At 37.9% G+C, this 25,348-nt stretch overlaps 1 pseudogene; it reads left to right on the forward strand.

The window, feature by feature from the left end:
* Nucleotides 1-1,085: 1,085 nt before the first annotated feature.
* LOC107543934 (argininosuccinate synthase-like) lies at nucleotides 1,086-25,348 on the forward strand (annotated as a pseudogene).

Genomic DNA, 25,348 nt, shown 5'->3' on the forward strand with positions numbered 1-25,348 from the left:
TGATAGATAGATAGATAGATAGATAGATAGATAGATAGATAGATAGATAGATGATAGATAGATAGATAGATAGATGATGATAGATATATAGATAGATAGATGATAGATGATAGATAGATAGATAGATAGATAGATAGATAGATAGATAGATGATAGATATAGATAGATAGATATAGATGATAGATAGATAGATGATAGATATAGATAGATAGATATAGATGATAGATAGATGATAGATGATAGATAGATAGATGATAGATAGATAGATAGATAGATAGATAGATAGATAGATAGATGATAGATAGATAGATAGATAGATAGATAGATAGATAGATAGATAGATAGATGATAGATAGATAGATGATAGATAGATGATAGATAGATAGATAGATAGATAGATAGATAGATAGATAGATAGATAGATAGATAGATAGATAGATGATAGATGATAGATAGATGATAGATAGATAGATAGATAGATAGATAGATAGATAGATAGATAGATAGATAGATAGATAGATAGATGATAGATAGATGATAGATAGATAGATAGATGATAGATAGATGATAGATAGATAGATGATAGATAGAGATAGAGATAGATAGATGATAGATAGATAGATATAGATTTCTAAAACAAGGCAAAAGCCTGGGAAGCTAGAAAATGATCACAGAAGTGCTAGCATGGTCACTCTTGGAAGCAATGGAAGCCCTAAATTCTTGCTCTCAACCTTCACTTGGGCCAGTCTTTCCACGTGATCCAGTCCCCTTATCTGCAGAAGGTTTAAAAACTCTATAGAAATAGGGACTTTGCCTTTTTTACCATTGCACCCCCAGTGTCTAGGACAGAAACTGACACATAGTAGATTCTCAATAAATATTTGGGGGGGGGGGTTGTAAAAAACCCTAGAGAGAGAAGATTAACAGTTGTATTTACTTTTAAAGGATAATACATTATTTTTAATCAAGAATCTTTTAAAAAGAATTTTAAAAAGAATCCTAGCCCAGTTGCAGAGGAAAGAGTTGCTGTAGAAAGGCACCCCCAGAATTTATTTTCAGCCAGTCTGTGACTGGTGTATGGGAAGATGGCTGTCCTGGTCCATATATTTAAGTACACGCTACTTGGAAAAAAGCTGCTTTCTGAGCCATCCCACCCTCAGCCACTCAGAACAACGCTGCCTTCGGAGCCACAAGTGAGAGCCACTGCCCTGGTGTCTTCCGGCCTCCAGAACTGCTGGCCAACCCATCTTAGCTCTTGCATTCCGGTCCCCATCCCAGCATTTTCCTCTGTTCATGTGGATCAGAGCAGGGCATACAGTGCCCCACAGTGGCAATGGCATCCTGACAAGGAAATGCTCACTGCCCATCTCCACCCACCGTCAACCACCACAGCAGCTCACACCACCAACCTGAATCCCCCCAAAGTCACACTCACTGTGACGTTGGTACCTGGGCCTCCACAGTTCACCGTATCAGTTCTTAAATATTTTACACAGCACTTCTGTGCAGCCCTATGTATGCACAGACATTCATCTCTCAAAGAGAAATAAATCATAGAATATTAGAACTGGGAGGGACTGAAGGCATTACCTTATTTCAACTATTAATGTCCCAAAATAGGAACCTCAAGTCTAGAGAAGTTAAGCAGTTTTTCTAAGTTTATATAAGCAGTAGCAAAAATGTTCGTACAGAACAATATTTGCCTGCAGTTTCAAAATATTTTCTAATTATTTGAGTCAAAAAATTTTTAAAAACCAAAATTACTTTTGAAAACAATAAATGTACAAATGGAATTAGAAACTCCAGCAAACAACTACACTACCATGTTTTTTCAAATTCCCAGGGCAGGTAAAAATCAAGACAAAATATGGGTGTTGTGTAATAACTGCCTCATTTTTATTCAAAATACATATTTAATGGCATTAGAAAGTATGAAACATGAAAATGTCAAGGAAGTCCTGACATATATTACCTACTCAAAGTGTTAAATAAATTGCTGGACAGTTCATTAATACATTAAGTAGTATAATTTCTTCTGACTTTTTCTTTAGGTTTTATTTATATGCAATGAATAAGCCAGAAAATAGTATCTTAATTCTGCCCCCAGCCTGCTCTTGCTGTGGACTCACTCTTAGTCCTAAGGCAGGACAATGTCACCATCCAGACATGCTCAGTTGTAGGATGAGGCATAGAATGGGTTCAGTGTTATTTGTCCCACACATCCATGAATTGGCTCCACTGCATCCCTGTCACAGCTCTGGCTCCAGAGAAAGGCATGATAGGCAGATAGAATTTCAGGTCTTATCCAGGGAGGAAGGGCTTGTGAATCAAAAGGATCTACTCACTTCCAGTGAGCTCTTGCCTCTGTTCACAGCCAGAATTTACGTACTAGAGGCTTGCTTTCTCTTCAGGTCCACTAAAGCAAACTAAGGCCTAATTGTTTCTAACAAGCTTAACAAACTCCAGCTAATATTATTAAAACATTTGTATGAAAACCAACACAACACTTAATCATTTGTATTTTGAAAAAATATATTCTGACTTAAAACATGCTTAGTATATGTTCTTAACATATTCAGTGTAACTCACTTCACAGCAAGCTAATTCCAATAATATTCTTTAGGTAATTTCCCTTTAATCTATATCTTGAAAGTTTTCTCCTTCCATTTCTTCCCAATATAAAAATGATAGAAATGCTCATTATGGTGGCAAATAATTACTTAGTGGTTGAACAGTTTTAAGAACCAATAGGTCAAAAGCCACTTTTGTTTGGTACCTTGAATTGACTAAAACTTTAATTCAGGATACTTTATAATTAAAATCCTAAGAGTGCATTAAAGTTACTTTTTAATATAGCTCCAGTTCCCTTCTCGTTGGGTGACCATGAAACCACAATCCTTTTATCAAGTTCATTGTTACAAAAGAGTAGATTTATTGCCCTTACTATTTAAAGCCACTCATTCAACCATATTTATTGGGCAGCACTATAGCAGGAAGAGTGAATTAGACGGTTAAGCATCCTGTTTCATGGAATTTATATTATAGTCATGGAGAGAGAAGTGCAAAGACAAGCACAGAAATATGTAAATGTAAATCATGATTAAAACCATAAAAAACAAAATAACAACATTTGTGGAATAATTACAGGACAATAAGGACAACTAAGTGTTTGGGAAAACCACCTCTGAGAAGGTGATATGATATTGAAGCTGTGTTCTGTGTAGCAATAAGAAATTCACTATGCGGCCCTAGTTGGGTAGCTCAGTTGATTAGAACATCGCCCTGACATGCCAGGGTTGCAGGTCCGATCCCCCATCAGGGCATATAAGAATCAACCAATGAATGCATAAATAAGTGGAACAACAAATCGATACTTCTCTCTCTCTCCTCCCCTTCCTCTCCCTCTAAAAATAAATATGCTTTTTTAAAATTTATCTTTATTGTTGAAAGTGATACAGATATTCCCTCCTTTTTTCCCCTATTGACCCCCTCTACCCCGCTTCCATCTTCCTCCAGGTATTCACCACACTATTGTCTGTGTCCATGGGTTATGTATATATGCATATAAGTTCTTTGGTTAATCTCTTCCCGCCCCTCCTCTCCCCCTTCCACTCTAAGATATGTCAGTCTGTTCCATGCATACACGCCTCTGGACCTATGTTGTTCATCAGTTTATTTTGTTCATTAGATTCCACATATAAGTGAGATCATGCAATACTTGTCTTTCTCTGACTGGTTTATTTCACTTGTCATAATACTACCAGGTCCATCCATGCTGTTCCAAAGGGTACAAGGTCCTTCTTTTTTACAGCTGCATAGTATTCCATGGTATAAATGTACCACAGCTTTTTTACCCACTCATCTGCTGAAGGGCACTTGGGCTGTTTCCAGATCTTAGCTATTATAAATAGTGCTGCTATGAGCATAGGGGTGCATATACTCTTTCTGATTGGTGTTTTGGGATTCTTAAGATATATGCCTAGAAGTGGGATCACTGGGTAAAAAGGCAACTCCATTTTTAATTTTTTGAGGAACCTCCATACTGTTTTCCACAGTGGCTGCATCAGTCTGCATTCCCACTAGCAGTGCACTAGGGTCTCCTTTCTCCACACCCTCACCAGTGCTTGTCATTTGTTGATTTATTGATAGTAGCCATTCTGACAGATGTGAGGTGATATCTCATTGTAGTTTTAATTTGCATCTCTCTGATGATTAGCAAAGTTGAGCATTTTTTTCATATGTCTCTTGGCAATCTGCATGTCCTCTTTGGAGAAATGTTTATTTAGGTCTTTTGCCCATTTTTTAATTGGGTTGTTTGTCTTACTTTTGTTAAGTTGTATGAGTTCTTTATATATTTTAGAAATTAACCTCTTATCAGATGTATCATTGGCAAATATGTTCTTCTGTACAGTGGGATCCCTTTTCATTTTGTTGATTATTTCTTTTGCTATACAAAAGCATTTTTAGTTTGATGTAGTCTCCTTTGTTAATTTTTTTCTTTGTTTCCCTTACCCTAGGAGATGTGTTGGCAAACTATTCTTTAAAAAATGAAGTGAGAGCTCCCTTCCAGGCATGGCTCAGTAGTTGAGTACCCAGGATCCAGGAGACTGCAGTCCAATTCCCGATCAAAACACATGCCCAGGTTACAGACTCGATCCCCAGTCCGGGGCTTGAAGGAGGCAGCTGATCAATGACAACTCTCTCATCATTGATATTTCTATTGCTCGCTCTCTCTCCCTCTCCCTTCTTCTCTCTGAAATCAATAAAGATTGGTTTTTTTAAAATGTGAGGGTAGCAGGTGAATATTGATGGGGACAAGGAATGAAGTAAAATGATATGGAAGTCAACAGATGTCAGAAAGGAGAGCCATGTGTGACCTTGTAAGGAGTGTGAATTTAATGCTAAGGACAATGGGAAGCCAAGCCTGGAGAAGGGGGGCTCTCTTTAACTAGTTTCTTTGTCTTTTCCAGTGCTAACCTAGATTAAATTCTCATCAGCAATAACCTCTTCCAGGCACTTTTTGGTGTCCCTGACTCACCATCAATTGGTGGGTCATCACCAAAAGTCTCAAGTTGCTCTGCAGGAGCGTTAGAGGATGGTCCACAGTCTGTATGGAAATAATGTGTCAGGCAACACAGCACCTGAGATCCACCCAACAACCAAGCAGCAGCTTCCCTGATGGTTTTATTTACTGCTATTTCCCTAATTTTCTCTCTTTTTTCAATCAAATATGAACTTCTCGATCAACTTTTATTTAGTTTTCTACTTCATTTATAATCTTCTCCATTCTTATGAAATTTTATATTCTGAATATTATACCATATGTTACCATATCTTGTTTTTAAAGTAATCCTTAGAAACATCAACATATGAAAAGATTCATTAATACCTCCTCCAAGGATAGCATGGGTTGACAAAATACAATTAAGGATGTTAAGCACATGTGACATCTCTTCCAAATGTCATTGGTGGCATGTCAGAAATTGTATATTTTCTATAGAAAAAGTTTGAAAACATGAAAAGTTAAGAAATATTTTCCTATTTTATTCAGATTACATTAGACACATCCATATTTGTAATAGTGTACTTAGTAGTTTTTCAGGGTTTATAGATATAAAGAATAATGCAGAGTTAACCTGAATAGTTTAGCTTGTTCAATTTTCTATAGTACATGGTTAAAAAAAAGAAAAGAAAAGAAAAAAACTCTTGCCACTGAAGTAAGAACCAATATTTCTGGGTTCTCCAACATACAAAACTTGGTAAGTTATTCAGAAAGTGTCAAAATTTATCAATTACAAGTAGCTTGTCTCTACCTACCAGCTTAAATAATACCAATAATTTTTTAGAAAAAAAAAATACAACCACTAAAATTCACTTTAAATCAATTAAAATTGATTTAATTACTTTTATTTTTTATATTGATTTGAGAGAGAGAGAGGTAGAGAGACAGACAGACATAGAGAAACATAGATGTGAGAGAAAAACATTGATGGGTTACCTCCCATTAACACCCCAACTGGGGATTGAACCCGCAACCCAGGTATGTGACCTGACCTGGAGTCGAACCTACACTTTCTGGTATACAAGAATAGATGATGCTCCAACCAACTGAGCCACACTGGTCAGGGCAATTCAGTTATTTTTTACAACGCCCAATTCAAAAGATTCTAGCCATAGTTTCCTGTGTACCATCAAGAAAAGGGTAATCTATGACTTATAAAAACTACTCCAAATTATTAAAATAAATATTGGATCCTAATCAATTAATTTTTAGTCGAACATTCCTCAATACCCAATAAGGCGAGGGTAATACTTTTTAAAACAAAAGGATTAAAGGATTCCAAGATGACTTCAAACCTGAGAAAAGTTCCATCCACTTGCTCCAACACCAGACTGGATTTGCAGCAAAACTGCAGAGCATTCGGCTTGAAAAGCCAGATGAAAAATAACTGATGTGAAACATTGGGAGGAGGGAGTGCAGAGAAGGTGAGTCAACACTTGCAGCCACAGAGCCAGGAAGCCAGAGGGAAGGTGGAGCAACACAGCCTCTGGCCCCTGGGAACATGTGGTCTTAGCCACGGGAAAGGATCCCCACTCCAAAGCAACAGAGAAAGGATCCTGCACATAACATTGGGTAGTAGGAATCAGTGGGCATTAGGTCCTCCTGAAAGACTCAGCCAACACTATCCCAGGCAAAGAGAAATTGCTTTGTTACAACACCAACATGGGAAGTTCGCCCTGCGCCCTGATCTGTGTCTGTGGGAGGGGACCATATGGCAGAACTCGGGGTGGTGGAAGGGTCTCACTGGTACATCCAGCAGTGAATCTGAGGTACATTTTATTCTCTGGAGGAACTTTTGACAGAAAGCAAGATGGGAGCTAGACAGTGTGTCTCAGGAAAAAGGATCAGTCCTCCTTACTTGAGCTCAAGGGAGGTGCTCCATCCCCCACCAGTGGAATGGTTGGTTCTGCCCCACCCATCTGCAACCAGAGGCAAGAGGAAATGGCTCTGGGCTGGTTATCTGCACCAGTGCAGCTGGGACTGTCACTGCAGGGAACTCAAATATTTGGTCTTGCGGGAGCCTAGACAGGGGTCCCACCCAGTGGGAGTCGTCTGCACTGAAAAAGTGAAGTGAGAAGTGGAGTTGTCTTTTCATTTTTTTTACATACTCTCCTGCTTGGGATGGTGACCAGGGGTTGCCAGTGAGTCAGGCAGAGCTGAGACATTAGAAGGCAAGGAAGTGCCCATCCCCTCCTCCTCCAAGTTAAGGGCACCACCCCCAATGCAACTCTGTTTAAAACATCCTGGCCAGGACCCAGATACCACTGCAGAGCCTAGTTCCATAGGGGAAAGTAGAGAAGCTCAGAGCAGGAACATTCAGTATATGAGACCCAAGGCAGACCCTGCCTCTGGGCTACAGATACCCTGCCTACCAAACTACTAGGGTCTCTACCCTGCCATGCTTCAGTCAGATTGCCTGGGGACATGAGGGGCAGTGATGCACAATGGCTTACACCAGAGAAACTCACAGGAGGCCCAGGACCCACACACCAAAGGTCCAGATTCAACAGCAAAATCCAGTGAACTCCACAAATAGCAGATATATAGTGTATTTTGTTGTGGTTGTTGTTTTTGTTATTGTTTTGGTTTTTTATGTAGTTTTTGGTTTGACCTTGTTTTGTCTTTATTTTTTAGCACCTGTATAACAGTTTGCACTATGTGGTTGGGGTTAAGACTCACAGTCAACAAGCCTGAGAGTTGAGCTCACCTATGAATGAGATAATAGCAATCAAGACCCAAATAAAAAATGAAGGCCCACATCAACCACACAAGGGACATTCCTAGAGCACCCAGCTCAAAATATCAAGCAGATTACACCACTAGGTCCTACAAGAAGACCACCCCACAAAGACTGGGAGGTATAGCAGTCTTATCCAATACACAGAATAAAGAAACAGAAAAAATGGGGTAACAAAGAATCAGGTCTCAAATGAAAGAACAGGAGGAATCCCTGGGAAAAAACGAGCTAAAAGAAATAGGGAAAAGCAATTTACCAGAAACAGAATATAAAGTAATGGTTTTTAGAATGCTCAACAGCAAAAGAGATAAAAACAATGAAATGGTCAGAAATAAAGAATAAAAGAGTTGAAATAAAAAATACCCAGGAAGGAATTAACAGCAGGATAGAAGAATCAGAGGATAGAATCAGTGAATCAGAAGACAAGGTAGAAAAAAATCACTCAATTACAACAGTGAAAAGAAAAAGTACTTTAAGAGCCTGAGGACAGTTTAAGGGAAATATGGAACAATATGAAATGAAACAACATCCACATCATAGGGGTACAAGAGGGAGAAGAAAGTAAGCAAGGGATAGAGAAACTATTGGAAAACATAATGATAGACAACTCAATGAAACTGGTGATGGAAAAAGTCACACAAATTCAGGAAGAACAGAGTTCCAATCAAAATGAACCCAAAGAGACCCACACCAGACACATCATAATTAAAATGACAAATCTTAAGGGTAGCAAGAGAGTGACAGTACCTACAAGAGAGCTCTCTTCCATAAGGCTGTCAGATGATTTCTCAACAGAAACACTTCAGGCCAAAGGGATTGGCATCAAGTATTCAAATTAATGAAAAGCAGGAATCTGAAACAAAGCCTACTCTATCCAGCAAGGTTATCATTCAAAATTAAAGGTGAAATAAAGAGCTTCCCAGACAAAAAATAAGCTAAAGGAGTTTACCACCAAACCAGCACTGTAAGAAATGCTAAAGTGACTGTTGTAAGAAGAAGAAATAGAGAGAGAGGAACATAGGCATAAAGAATAAAAATGGCACCCAGCCGGGCGTGGCTCAGGGGTTGAGCATTGACCTAGGATCCAGGAGATCAGGGTTCGATTCCCTGTCAGGGCACATGCCCAGGTTGTGGGCTTGATCAATGACTCTCTCATCATTGATGTTTCTATCTCTCTCTCCCTCTCCTTTCCTCTCTCTGAAATCAATAAAGATATATTTTTTAAAAAAAAAAAGAATAAAAATGGCAATAAATAAGTACTTATCAATAATAACCTTAAATGTAAATGGATTAAGTGTTTCTATCAAAAGACATAGGGTAGTTGAATGGAAAAGAAAAGATGATTCATATATATGCTTTGTACAAGAGACCCACCTCAGAACAAAAGACTCACACAGGATGAAGTGAGGGGATGGGAAAAAATTTCCATGCAAATGGAAATAAAATAAAAGCAGGGTTAGCAATACTTTTTTTCTGAAACAAACAGGCCATACAAGAGACAAAGAATGTCACCACATAGTAGTAAAGGGATGGATCCAACAGAGGATATAACCCTGGTAAACATATATGCACCCAATATAGGAGCAATGAAAAATATTTTAAGACTCCTGGAGGACTTTAAGGGAGAAATCAACAGCAATACAGTCATAGTAGGAGAGTTTAACACCCCACTAACATTACTGGATAGATCGTCCAGACAAAATAATCAACAAGGAAACAGCGACCTTAAATGACACACCAGATCAGATGGATTTAATTCACATTGAAAAAACATTTCATCCAGAATATACATTCTTCTCAAGTACACATGGAACATTCACAAGGATAGCCAACATTTTAGAACACAGAATAAGTCTTAACAATTTCAAGAAGATTGAAATCATATCAAGCATTTTCACAAATCACAATGGCATGAGACTAGAAATCAACTACATTAAAAAACTCAAAAACATTCAAACATATGGAGGCTAAATAGCATGTTATTAAACAATGAATGGGTTACCAATGAGAACAAAGAAACAAATGAAAGTGAACACACAACAACCCAAAATCTATGGGACACATCAAAGGCAGTCTTGAGAGGAAAGTTCATAGCATTACAAGCTTCCCTTAAGAAAGAAGGAAAATCTCAAATAAGCAATCTAACCCTACAACTAAAAGAACTAGAAAGAGAACAACAAGAAAAACTCAGAGTAAGTAGAAGGAAGGAAATATAAAAAAAGATCAGGAAAAAATAACTGGCATAGAGACTAAAAAAAAAAAATTGAAGAGGTAGAGTAACAACTGACATCACAGAAATACAAAGAATTGTAAGAAAGTACCATGAATAACTATATACCAACAAATTGGACAACCTGAGCAAAATGGACAAATTCCTAAAAACATGCAATCTTCCAAAACTCAACCAGGAAGATTCAGAAAACCTGAATAGACCAATAACAACTAACAAAGTTAAAGCAGTAATTTAAAAAAATTAAAATTAAAATCCCAGCAAACAAAAGACCTGGACTGTGGCTATTCAGGATCATTTGCGGTCCCATATAAATTTTTGGAGTATTTGTTCTTGATTTGTGAAATACACCATTGGTATTTTAATAGGATTTGTTTTGAATCTGTAGATTGCTTTGGGTAATATGAACATTTTAATGATGTTAAGTCTTCTTATCCATGAACATGGTACATACTTCCACTTGTTTGTATCTTCCTCTATTTCTTTTTTCAGTCCCTCGTACTTTTTTCAAGTATAGGTCTTCTATATCCTTGGTTAACTTTACTCCTAGGTACCCTATTTTTTTGTTGCAATTGTAAATGAGATTGTTTTCTTAGTTTCTTCTTCTGATAGTTTATTATGATACCAATTTCTGAATATTAATTTGTATCCTGCTACTTTACTGAATTCATTTATCAATTCTAGTAGATTTTTGGTGGAGTCTTTAGGGTTTTCTATATACAGCATCGTGTCACCTGCAAATAATAACAATTTTCTCTCCTCCCTTCCAATTTGGATGCATTTTACATCTCCTCTGATGGCTGTGGCTGAGACTTCTAATTACTATGTAGAATAAGAGTGGTGAAAGTGGACATCTCTGTCTTGTTCCCAATCTTAAGAGAAACACTTTTAATTTTTCCCCACTGAGTATGATGTTGGCTGTGGGTTTGTAATATATGTAATTCTGCCTTATAACTTTATTTATTTACTGACAAGAGATGCAGAGCAGAGAAACACTCACCAGTTTGTGACAGGACATACACATCCCTGAAATATGTGCATTCCATTTGCACCTACCTCCATTAGATTCTCTCTGGCACCCTTGGCACTCTAAATAATAATTAAACTCCCAAAATTCAATCAAGGATCCAAATTATGACAATTATTTTATTTACCAAACCATCCAATGAGATGTTATACCTAATAATAAAATAAATGTTTCTGGTATGTGTATGTATTAGTTTTTAAAAGAATAAAAATCATAAATAAAATAAGCATCTTGACTTTGTTCTTAAGAGCTTCCCTAGATCAACATCGTTGCCTCCAAATCCCGGGCAAAGATTTCTTTAGAGGTACCATGACTGTTTTTCAGTAACATCCTGCCTGTAGAATGGGTAAGGAGATGTGAGGCCAAAGAGCTTTGTAGTTCTGGAAGCCCAATCAGCCTCATGATCTGAACCCACTTCAAGTCTCAGCCTGTATCTATACTGGAATCATTTTACAGCCAAATTCATTCACAACCCTGAGTCCAGAAAACTGTACATATCTCTTAACCTTAAATAACTTTTTCCTGTTCACCTTTCTCTGGCTGAAGTATGGTGAAGACCATAATAGGGGATAAGAATTAATGTGTTCAAGGATAGTAGGACACAAGTGAAGTGATTCAGCAAGAGTGTGTGGTGGCAGGAAAGACAGAGAGCTGTCTATAAGAAAAAAATGCAAACAGAATACAATTATTTAGCCTAGAAGCAACAAAAATGAAAAGAAAAGGGAAAGGAAGAAAAAGAGAATGGAAAGGGAAAGGGAGATGGGAAAGAAAGTGAAGACAAGACCTTTATAAAATGAGCATCCTGTGTAACTCTTTCCAAGCATAAGTCAATTTCTCAAAAACTTAGTTGAGCATCCAGTCTCTTCTTTCTCACCCTTCATGCACTAGTCAGACCAGTGAATATGGCTTCTAGGCCATTATTCCACTAACATCACCACACAGGCTCACCAATCATTTAGCTGCTGAATCCAAAGTACACTTTTTAGATGTTTCCTTTCTTGGCCTCCAGTGTTTACTTCTTTATTTTGTTTTATTCTAATTTATCTTTATTGCTGACAGTATTACAGATGTCTCTCTTTTCCCCCTAGTGATCCCCTCCACCCCACGCCTGCCCCCCCTTATACTATTGTGTATGTCCAGTTCTGCATATAAGCATAGAAGTTCTTTGATTAATCTCTCCCCACCCACTCGCCCATCTTCACCTTCCCTCTGAGATTCGACAGTCTGTTCCATGCTTCTATGTCTTTGGATCTATTTTGTTCATCAATTTATTTGGTTCATTATATTGCACATATGAGTGAGATCATGTGATACATGTCTTTCTCTGAATCGCTTACTTATTTTAAAATGCTTACCCTTTGCTTTTCTAATACCACTGGCTCCCTTTATTGTACCATTCCAAACAATACTTCTTTTTATGGCATAAGACCGTTCTGATAATATATTGTTATTTTCATGATTTGTCAAAACAACTTAATAAAAGTCATTCTTTATGGAACAATTAAAACACATATAAAAATAAAGAGATGTGTCTTTACACAAAGACCTTTTTTTTTCTTTTGTTTATACCAAAATTAGTGACCTTTCCAAATATATTGGACAATACCATGTTCAGGTATTTACCGAACAGAAATGCATACATATACTCATCAAAATATATGAATAAGAGTGTTAATAGTGGTATCATATGTAATAATCACAAATTGAAAACTAAAAAAATGTCCATTAAGAACAGAAAACATAAGCTGTAATACACTCACTAAATAGAATACTATGCAATAATGAAAATGAACAAACTACAACCACATAACATGAAAGGATATATCTTACAAAAATAACCTTGAATGAAAACACCATACACATACAAAATGTAGATTCCATTTATCTAAAATTACAAACCAGGCAAAACGAATCCATGGTGTCAGGAGAGTGATTATCCTCAAGGAGACATGAGACTGGAAGAGGCTACAACAGGGGCTTCATGAGTACTGATGAAATACTCTTTTTGATTTGGGTGCAGCTTACATGGGTGTGATCAATTCATAAAAAGTCAAGCTGCATACTTGTAATTTGTACTACTTTTCAGTATGCATGTTACTATTTCTGCTTTAATTTTATTGATTGATTGATTTTAGAGAGAGAAGGAGAGAGAAAAACATCAATTTGTTGTTCCACTTATTTATTCATTCATTGGTTGGTTGTTGTATGTGCCCTGACCAGGGATTGAACCCACAACCTTGGCGTATGGGGATGATGCTCTAACCAACTAAGCTACCTGGCCAGGGCCATGTATTAATATTTTGATAAAAGTTTACAGCAGATGAGCTAAAGACTGTTGCCACATTTGAATTGAGGAGGCATCACTACTATATTTCCACATGGGCCATGTTTTCCCTTCAAAAATGTCTGGGCTATATTAAATATAGTTGCATCACCTCCAGAAACTTATGAAAAGAGTAAGATTAATTCAGAGGCAAGTGTGTGCAGGCAGGTTTTTTAATTTTTATTTCTAGACCTAACTCTTTTAAATTACTTTTCATCTGGAGAACCTGTCTGTGTCTGTGTGCATGTGCACATTAAGAGTAGGGTTCCTGCCCTGGTGCATCTCAGTTGGTCTGGTTTTGTCCAGTGAACTCAAAGGTTGTAGGCTCAATTCCCTGTCAGGACACATGCCCAGGTTGCAGTCTCGGTCCCCAGTAGGGGGCGTGCAGGAGGCAGCCAATTGATGTTTCTCTCAAGCATAGATGTTTCTCTCTCTTCCCATCTCTCTAAAAATCATTAAAAAATCTTAAAAAAAAAAAGAGAGAGAGTAGAGTTCCACTTCTGAAAATTCTCTCTTAGTTTTGTGGATGAAAGGGGCCACATACTAAACCTTAAAATTCAGGGGGCTGCATGGTGGTCTTACAAACTCAAAGGCATAAACTAATCACAAAACCACAAAGGATGGTTTGAAATTAAAACTTAACTAAAAGCAGTTGATGACAGGTAGTCATGTCTTACACGAGAATCTTCCCTAACGAAAGTCTGTCTTTACCTTAATTAAGCCTGCCTATTGTCTTTTTGCATCTAGGATAACATGCCTTTGGAATGTCAAAGTAATTTTCCTTTTTCCAGACCCCTCAAAGCACAGATACTGCACCAGAGCAGAGACCACAAGTCCCCTCATTTTTGTTAAGTTAATTGTTGACTGTTACCTATCCTGCACCCACCTGTGTAAAAAGAAGTATCTGTCTATCATTTTACTTTTATCCAATCCCAGAGGCTTCCCCACTTTGCTTTTTCCCACCTCCCTAATCTATCACAAATAGATTTCATCTAACTCCCTAACGGCTCCTCCTTTGTAATGTGTATACAAAGGTGCAAAACTGCCATTCTCTGGAGCATTTTCTCAATCCATTGAGAGTTCGCTTCTGGGCAATTGTCATCAGTTTGGCTCAAATAAACTCACAAAAATTCTCTACAGGTTTAAATGTATCTTCGGTTGACAGTTTTGTTATGTAACTTAAAGCTGGTGCACAGAAAACAGAAAAACACCTTTGAAGCCCAAATTAGGTCAGGACAACCAGGGAAACCAGAAATCAGAGGATAATCCAAAAGTAAATGAAACTCCTGGACAGTCTAGTCAGAAAATCACACATTTAAATCCTGACTTATACCCTTATTGGCCGTGTGGCTCTAAAGAAGTCACGTTCCCTTTCTCAGCCTCCGCGTTCTCATGTGTAACAGACTAGGGAATTTTCTTATGAAACAAAAGGAGAGAACAACTTTGGGCAAAAGAAATGTTCTTGAAAATGTGCTTCACTTAAGTAATTATTCTACAGTATCACCAAATGTCCCTGTTTTATGGAAAACTTCTTTGAGATTATATTGGTATAATTTACTTTTGTATTATGTTATTTACAAAGATGTGTATGATTGCTTATAAGACTATATTCATTCATATATTAAAAAGGAAAACTCTGGGAGGGTTACTTATTTGTTTCTGGTATATTATTTGAAAAAAGGGAAACTGTTAATGTAATAAGCAAAGTTTTAGCTCTTCTTGATAAAAGTGATCCCTTACTGAATGTAGGCATCTTAGAAGGAACTCCCACTGTTCAATACAACGTTCAAGAATGGAATTCTCATTAAGCTTGAACATCCTGCAGATGCTCCTTTGATAATATTAACTACCTCACACACCATGTGGTTTCCGTCCACTGACCCATACAATACATGGTGTGAATGCACATGTGGAAGTTGAAATCAAAGTTTGAGAAAGGTAGGTTGTCCAATTTCAGATGAACCTCTACAGACTCAATATTTTTGTTAGCTCTTGTTGAGTAAAGTTAACACTGTTTTTTTCTTTAGTTACTTATCCAGATGATGGAATCATGTGTTCTGTGTTGACTTTAATTTTAAAGGCAGATGAAATGCCTGCATAGCAGGAATCTAAAGATCCATGAAAGGGATTCTGCAGCATTCTGTAGTCAATGATGGTCATAACCAAAAGAGTACTATGTATTTTAGCTCAAATTAAAATTAAAGATAGAAATCCATTCTGAAGATTTAAATTTCAAGAAGCAAAAAAGCAATGAGAGTTTCATGAAGATGGGAATTTTTGTGCTTTGTTCATTTCCATATCTGCAGTACCCAGTACAATGCTTAGCATGCCACTCAATAACTGTTCAATAAATGAATAAATGAATGAATGCAGGTTCCTCACAGCAGACAAAGAAATTAAACTACATTGTTGAACCTTGATTTACCCACAAAAACTCTAGGAAAGTTTGAATATTATGTCTTTTCCTTTTAATATTTTCTTTCCCTGTCTTTTCTCCAGTAACTTTTAATATTGATCATCTAAAATAATTTTCAGACATGCATTATACCAGTTGCCTTCTTATTATAAATCTGATGTTTGGAACTAAATTCATTACCATATCTGTAGTATAATCAGAACAAGTATACTGAATTCATTTTATTACTGTATTCCAGACATGTATTTTCAACTTCTAATGAAAAGAACCTTCAAATTATGCCCGTTTTTTTCTTGTTTTTGTTAAAAGCAGTGTGGTGTTAGTTAATATTTAAACTGGAACAAACTAAATTCCTTTGACCAAATCTCACCAATATAAAAATACACTGCTGACTTTATTAGGACCTAAATGACAGGCTTTACATTGATCTCTATGATTTTAAAAACTTAGACTTATCATTCCTAACTATTAAGGTCTTTTACAAATAATCAGTGGTAAAGATATTTACCATCATTGTGGAACAGTGCCATACACGACTTCATCTAAGGCGCCTTCCTTAGGGCAACACTGTACTTGTCTAAAATTTGTCCTCTTAGAAACAATGGCATGTTTGGTAGGCCCTGAATCACCAGAGGTTCCACAACCAGCCCCTAAACACTTTTCATTGCATTTAACTAGGACTTTAGGTGCCAGGCAGGATGCCTGCAGAGTCACTCTCAAGTTCTGGAAGCACAAGGTAACACAGAAGAGCAAGAGAGAAAAGCTGGAAAAAAAAAAGGGAGACATTCAAAAAGTCATAACTGTTGGCATGGAAGCTAGAAAGAGCTCTGTTCAGAAATGCTCAGTGTTCTCCAACGATTCCCAGCATCTGTGGTCTTCGCTCTTCGCTCTTACCTTCTGGGAATCTCAGAAATAATGGAGCACAGGACATACTCTCCTGTGTCTTCCTTCTTCAAATAAGTTCCTCCTTATTCAGAGAACAGTGAAAGTTGATGAAATGTTCATAGTAACCAAAAGGTTTTTCCTAAGCTTCTTTTTAAACACAAAACTTTTATAACACACTATCTTTTCAGATATAGGTTTAACCTTTGGTTTGTAAGCTCTGTCTTATAGCTTGACCTGAACATTTAAGGGGATTTTAAATGTTATTTTGTTCCGCTTTCTTTGAAACAATTAGCATTTTGAGGATAAGAACTGCATCTTAATGATACCAGAAGGTAGCTACTTAATACATTGGGATAATGATGGTGCTGGTGTTGGCAATTATTAAATATAAGTTAATGGCATGATCTCAAAAATTTTTATAAAGCAATATTTAAGGAAAAGTACAATACATAGATAGAAATATTGTTTGGAGGCTAATTATAATTGTCAGAAAATAGGGAATAGTTAAGTACATTTTTAAATCATTTAACGTGTGGTTATTGAGCACTAGTCTAGGCCCTAGAGATATAGAAGTAAACACAATTGGCAAGTTACTTTCTCTGTAAAACTTCCATTCCTTTCTTTCTTCTAGCTTCCTCTCCCATCTCTCCCACCTTCACTTCTTCCTCCTCTCTCACAAATGCTTTCCACTGACAATGGAACAAACATTTCTTACTAATTATTTTAAAATAATTACAAAAACATCCTGAGTTCAGTAGTCTACTAAGTTTAAGAATAACCACAAGTAGAGATCTGCTATGTTTTTAGCTATGACACCTTGAACAAGTCTTTATCCACAATGAGCTTGCTTTCTCACTTAGTAATATGAGGATAACAATATCTACCTTAAAAGTTTTGTAGTAAGCCCTGGAGATACTGTATATACAGCTCCTACTATATTGCAGTGTATGTGATATGCAATAAATGATAACTGTAATTATAACAGAGCAACATCTCCAATCACACACATACTTCTGAAACAAGACCTGCTACTCCCTCATCAAGAGAAATGTATCTTTTCACACTACTCCCACCCCATGCATCTAGGTAACCCTATGACAGCAAAAGTTACATTGTATCATATTTAGGTGCAGTCCTTACCTAGCCTGGAAGTTTCTGCTGTCCTTCTCTTAGAGTCCTGAGCTGCCATGTAAAGAAGGCAGGCTACTCTGTTGGAGAGAGGCCATGTGCAGAAGCACTGAGGCACAGACACAAAGGGAGGAAGCTCTCTCTGCTGCTCTGCTTGATCAAGCCTTCAAATGATTTCAGCCTCAGCAAGTGACAGAACAGCATGAAAGATGATAATTCATTGCTTTAAACCACTAAGTTTTGGGGTGATTGGTTACAATGGATAACTGGAAGAGTGCTGTGTATTAAGAAATACAGAATATTTTCAATTCTTATTTGGCCTTTTTGAGTATTTCTGTAACTGAGTGTTTCCTTCTCCAAACTTCTTTCCTTTTCTTTTCCTCTGCCCTGTCTTGCTCTCTTGCTGCCTCTTCTTTCTTCGTCAATGTGGTCATTCCTTGGGCCTCCATACTATATGCCAAAGGTCCCAAGTACATATATCCAGCCCAAACCACTTTGTGACCTCAAGATTTAAATAGTAAACCACCTACTTGGTATTATTACTTGGAAGGCTCACATCTCAGTTAAGGAATGCATCATTCCTTTTCCTCCATTACTACCTCCTCACTCCAAACAGGATACCCTCCTTAGGCTTCTTAGCCTATAATTACAAAACTATCATTCATCTAATTATTCAAGCCAGAGGACTAGGGGTTGTGCTTCTCTCCTCCCTCTCACTTACCCCCTTTAAAGCATTAGTTAACAAGTCTTTCATTTATGCCTCTTAAGTATCCTTCAAATCCATTTACTTCTTTCCACCTTTTTTTGCGGGCCTCAAAGTTTCCTACTATTTGCACTTGACTTAAAAGGTATTCCTTAGAAATGTGCAAAAAAAAAAAAATGAAACTAGACCACCTTCTTACACCATACACAACAATAAACTCAATATGAATTAAAGACTTAAATGTTAGTCTCAAGTTCTTTGTCCTGCCCTGTTGGGTGGGCCCAGCCATGGCTAATTTGCAGTAGGTTGGGGTTCTGGTTCCACCCCATCTGTGGGAGTGAGAGCCTGTTCCACACTCAGTCTTGGGTATGTGAAGTTTGTCTTCATTTTCTGTAGGGGGTGCCTGGACTTGAATTGTTAGCACAGACCCAGGAGGCCTCAAAGTCAGTGAACAGAATGGACAGCTTCAGACTACGTCAAAACACCACCCAACTACCTCTACAAAGACACACTCAAGTGGCAGATTCAGCAGGCACCAGAGCACTGCTGAAGTAAGTCCTGTTCTGTGGGGTAAACCCCTGCACAGCTGATCTTTCACTGTGGTGATGGCGGCAGCCAGTCCTTGCAGCAGATCAGCCTGGGGATAAATCCCTCCCATTGATGTTCCTATAGCAATCAATGATCAACAATAACAAGAGGGTATATACAGACCACACAAGGGGGTGGTGAGCAACTGGAGTGCTCAGCTGGGGTGATCAGGGACTCTGTGCCACTTCACTCTACAGGACATCTACTACAATAGACCACTCTACCAAGCCTGGGATACATAGCAGCTCTAATAAATACATAGACACAAACACAAGGAAGCTGCTAAAATGAAGCAAAGAAACATGTCCCAAATGAAAGAACAGAACAAAACTCCAGAAAAAGAACCAAACAAAATGGAGACAAGCAATCTAAGATGCAGGGTTCAAAATACTGGTTATAAGGATGCACAAGGAACTTAGTGAGAACCTCAACAGATAAAAAACAACCTGACAGACCTGGACAGTGTGGCTCAGTTGGTTGGGCATTGTCCCAGGCACCAAGGGATAGCTGGTTTGATTCCCTTCCTGGTCAGGGCACATACCGGGTTGTAGGCTCAATCCTCAGTAGGGGGCATGCAGGAGGCAGACAATGATGTATTGCTCCCACATAGATATTTCTCTCTCTCTCTCTCCTTCCCTCTCTCTCTAAAATTCAATTTTTGAAAATCTTAGAAAAAAAGAGTCAGAAATAAAGGGTACACTAACTGAAATAAAGAATAATTTACAAGGAATCATAAGTAGAGTAGATGAAGCCAAGAGTCAAATCAGCAATTTGGAATAGAAGGAAACAAAAAACACCCAATCAGAACAGCAAAAAGAAAAAAGAATCCAAAAACACGAGAGTAGTGTAAGGAGCCTCTGTGACAACCTCAAGCTTACCAACATTCTCATCATGGGGGTGAAGAAGGAAAAGAGAGGGAGCAAGAAATTGAAAACCTACTTGAAAAAATAATGACAGAAAACTTCCCTAATTTGATGAAGGAAACAGATATACAAGTCCAAGAAGCAGAGTGTCCCAAACAAGATGAACCCAGAGGCCCACACCAAGACACATCATAATTAAAATGCCAAACGTTGAAGGCAAAGAGAGAATCTTAAAAGAAGAAAGAGAAAAAAGTTAGTTACTATAAGGGAGCTCCCATAAGACTGTCAGCTGATTTTTTAAAAGAAACTTTGCAGGACAGAAGGGAGTAGCAAGAAATACTCAAAGTGATGAAAAGCAAGGACCTACAACCAAGATTGCTCTACCCAGCAAAGCTATCATTTAGAATTGAAGGACAGATAAAGAGCTTCCCAGACAAGAAAAAGCTAAAGGAGTCCATCATCACCAAACCAGTATTATACAGAGTATTAAAGGGTCTTCTTTAAGAAGAAGATAAAAATATGAACAATAAAATGGTAATAAATACATATCTATCAACAATTGAATCTAAAAAGAAAATGAACAAGTAGAACAAATAGACTCATAGATAAAGAGAAGTTTTGTTGGTCTCCAGATGAGAAGGGAGTTAAGAGGATGGGTGAAAAAGGTGAAGGGATTAAGAAGTATACAAATTGATTGTTACAGAATAGTCATGGGAATGTATAGTACAGCATAGAGAATATACTCAATAATACTGTATGAACAGTGTCAGATGGGTACTAGATTTATTGGGATGATCACATAGTACATTATGTAATGTCTAATCATTGGAGTGTACACCTGAAACTAATATAATATTGTATGTTAACTGTAATTGAGAATTTAAAATGATTTAAATTAAAAATAAAAAAATATTTTAAAAGTCAAAAAACTGTTAACCACCAAACCATAAGAATCCTAGAAGAAAACATAGGCAGTAAAGTATTGGACATTTCTTTTAGCAATATTTTTTTCTCATGTGTCTCCTTAGGCAAGAGAAACAAAAGAAAAAACAAACAAATGGGTCTACAACAAACTAAAATGTTTTGCACAGCAAATGAGAACATCAACAAAATGAAGAGACAATCTACTAAATGGGAGAATATATTCACAATACATCTTATAAGGAGTTAATATCCAAAATTTATGAAGAACATATAAAAATCAACACCCCCAAAAAAATAATCCAATTGAAAAATGGTCAAAGGCCCTGAATAGACACTTGGCCAATATCCGCCAGAAGGAAGACTTTGAGGAAGCAGGGAAGAAGGTGTTGAAGCTCAGGGCCAAAATGTGTTCATCAATGATTCAGCAAGGAGTCTATGGAGTTCTTCTGCCCTGCCATCCAGTATAGTGCACTGTACAGGCCTGCTTCCTCCTGGGCACCTCTCTGTCCAGGCCTTGCATCCCCACAAACAACTGAAGATCGACTAGCTAGAGGTAGCCAAGTATGTGTCCCAAGGCGCCATGGGAAAGGGGAATAACCAGATCTTTTTTGAGCTCCCTTGATACTCACTTGCCCCCCAGATTAAAGTCATTGCTCCCTGGATGATGCCTGTGTTCTACAACCAGGTCCAGGGCCAAAAAAATCTAATGGACTATGTGAAGCAATAAGGACTCCCATCCCAGTCACCCCTCAAGAACTCATGAAGAATGGACAAGAACCTCAAGCACATCAGGTACCAAGGCTGTAATCCTGGAGAACCTCAAGGACAAAGTACCTTTGGGTCTCCACACAAAGACCCGGGACCACCAAAGGCCCCAATAGACCTGACATCCTTGAGATTGAGTTCAAGAAAGGGGTCCTGCAGTATGAGTGAAATGGACCAATTCCTAGGAGCATACAACCTTCCAAAGCTGAATCAAGAAGAGGCAGAAAACCTCAATAGGCCAATAACAACTAATGACATTGAAGCAGTAATCAAAAGACTCCTAGCAAACAAAAGTCCTGGACCAGATGGATTTACAGGCGAGTTTTACCAAACATTGAAAGAAGAATTAACACCTATTCTATTCAAACTATTCTGTAAAATTCAAGAGGAGGGAAAACTCCCAAACTCTTTATGGGGCCAGCATCATCCTAATCCCAAAACCATATAAAGACCTACAAAGAAAGAAAATTACAGGCCAATGTCCCTGGTGAACATAGATGCTAAAATCCTCACTAAAATACTAGCAAACAGGATCCAGCAATACATTAAGAAGATCATACACCACAACCAAGTGGGATTTATTCCAGAGATGCAAGGCAGGTAAAACATCTGCAAATCAATAAATGTGACACATCACATAAACAAAATGAAAGACAAAAATCATATGGTCATATCAATAGATGCAAAAAAAGCATTAAAAAAAGGGTTTGACAAAATCCATCACCCATTTCTGATAAAAATTCTCAGCAAAGTGGGAATAGAGAGAGCATACCTTAACATAATAAAGGCCATATATGACAGACCTACAGCAAACATCATACTCAATGGGCAAAAACTAAAACCATTTCCCTTAAAAACAGGAACAAGACAGGGGTGTCCACTTTCACCACTCTTATTCAACATAGTACTGGAAGTCCTAGCCATAGCCATCAGACAGGAAGAAAACATGAAAGGAATCCAAATTGGAAAGGAGGAAGTAAAACTGCCATTGTTTGCAGATGACATGATATTGTACATAGAAAACCCTAAAGACCCCATCAAAGTACTACTAGATTTGTTAAATGAATTTGGCAAGGTAGCTGGATACAAAATCAACATCCAGAAATCAATGGCATTCCTATACACCAACAATGAACTTTCAGAGAGAGAAACTAAAAAAACAATACCATTTACCACTGCAACTAAAAAATTAAGATACCTAGGAATAAACTTAACCAAGTATGTAAAAGACCTGTACTCGGAAAACTACGTGACACTGAAAAAAGAAATAGAGGAGATTTAAACAAGTGGAAGAATATACCATGCTCATGGATTGGAAGAATTAATATCATTAAAATGTCCATACTACCCAAAGCAATTTATAAATTCAATGCAATTCTTATTAAAATACCAACAGCATATTTTACTAATCTAGAGCAAACATTTCAAAACTTTATATGGAACCAAAAGAGTCCAAATAGCTGCAGTCATCTTGAGAAAAAGAACAGAGAGAGAGGGATCACATTACCAGACTTTAAACTATAATACAAAGCCATTGTAATCAAAACAGCCTGGTACTGGTACAACAGGCATATAGATCAATGGAACAGAACAGAGACCCCAGAAATAGACCCACACCATTATGCTCAGTTAATATTTGACAAAGGAGCTAAGAGCATCCAATGGAGTAAAGACAGTCTCTTCAATAAGTGGTGCTGGGAAAATTGGACAGATACATGCAAAAGAATGAAACTAGACCACCAACTTTCACCATACACAAAAATAAACTCAAAATGGATAAAAGACTTAAATGTAAGTCACCAAACCATAAAAATCCTGGAAGAAAACATAGGCAGTAAAGTCACAGACATCCCACTTAGTGGAATTTTCACTGATACATCTCCTAGAGCAAGAGAAGCAAAAGAAAAAATAAACATATGGGACTACATCAAACTAAAAAGCTTCTGCACAGCAAAAGAAAACAGCCTCAAAATACAAGGAACCCCATGGTCTGGGAAAATATATTTGCCAGAGATGTATCTGATAAGGGGCTAATTTCCAAAGTGTACAAAGAATTCATATTACTCAGCAAGAGGAAGACAAACAACCCAATTAAGAAATGGGCAAAGGACCTGAATAGACACTTCTCCAAAGAAGACATACAGATGGCCAAGAGACACATGAGAAAATGCTCAATGTCGCTAATCATCAGAGAGATGCAAATTAAAGCTACAATGAGGTATCACTTCACACCTATCAGGATGGCTCCATTAACAAATCAACAAACAACCCCTGCTGGCGAGGGTGTGGAGAAAGGGGACCCTGGTACACTGCTGGTGGGAATGCAGACTGGTGCAGCCACTGTGGAAAACAGTATGGAGGTTTCTCAAAACATTAAAAATGGAGCTGCCTTTTGACCCACTGATCCCACTTCTAGGAATATATTCTAAGAATCCTGAAATACTAATCAGAAAGAATATATGCACCCCTATGTTCATAGCAGCGCAATTTACAATAGCTAAGATCTGGAAACAGCCCAAGTGCCCATCAGTAGATGAGTGGATAAAAAAGCTATGGGACATATACACCATGGAATACTATGCAGCGGTAAAGAAGAAGGGTCTCTTTCCCTTCTTGGGAAAGAAGGGCCTAGAGAATATTATGCTAAGTAAAATAAGCCAGACGGAGAAAGACAAACATCACATGATCTCACTTATATGTGGAATCTAAAGAACTTAATAAACTGATGAACAGAATAGAATCAATGACATGGAAGCATGGATCAGACTGAGGAATCTCAGATGGATAAAGGAGGGCGGCTAAGTGGAGGGGGAAAGAGTAACCAAAGAATTTATGTGCATATATGCACAACCCAAGGACATGGATGATGATGTGGAGAGGGACTCTGGAGGGGATGTGACGGGGTGGAATGGGTCATTGGGGAGAAAATGGGACATCTGTAATATTTTAAACAAAAATTAAATTAAAAAAAAAAAAAAAAAAAGAATGGGGTCCTGCCCAGCTGGCGTGCGCCAGTGGTTGAGCATCGACCTGTGATCCAGGAGATCATGGTTTGATTCCCTGTTAGTGCACATGCCCCAGTTTCGGGTTCATCCCTAGCAGGAGCGTGGAGCAGGCAGCCAATCAAATGACCACCTCTTATCATTGATGTTTGTCTCTCTCTCTCCCTCTCCCTTCCTTACTCTGAAGTCAATAAAACAAAATAAAAAGAAATGGATTCCCATGAAGATGACCAACATCAAAGATGGCATCATCCACTGCATGCCCTTGGAGCTTTTCATTTACCTGAATCAAGTTGTAAGCAAGCATGGCGTAGGCTACATCAACATCATGGAGAACCACTTCATCCAAGGAAGCCCCAAGGTATCTATAAGATCCCAGCAGGCACAATCCTTTACCACCCTCATTTAAACACTGAGGTCTTCATTATGGATTGGGAAGTGCGCAAAATCAAACAAGGTATTGGCTTGAGATTCACCAAGCTGGTGCACACCGGTTTCTGGCACAGCCTTGAGTATGAATTTGTCCATCTCTGCATTGCCAAGTGACAGGATTGCATGGAAAAGAAAGTTCTCATGTCTCTCTTCAAGGGCCAGGTGTACATGCTAGACCAGTGCCCCCACTGTCCCTCTACAATGATGAGCTGGTGAGCATGAACCTGCAGGGCAACTACGAGCCAATGGATGCCGATCAATGA

Source organism: Miniopterus natalensis, chromosome 6 (genome assembly GCF_054644295.1).
Source record: "Miniopterus natalensis isolate mMinNat1 chromosome 6, mMinNat1.hap1, whole genome shotgun sequence".
NCBI lineage: Eukaryota > Metazoa > Chordata > Mammalia > Chiroptera > Miniopteridae > Miniopterus > Miniopterus natalensis.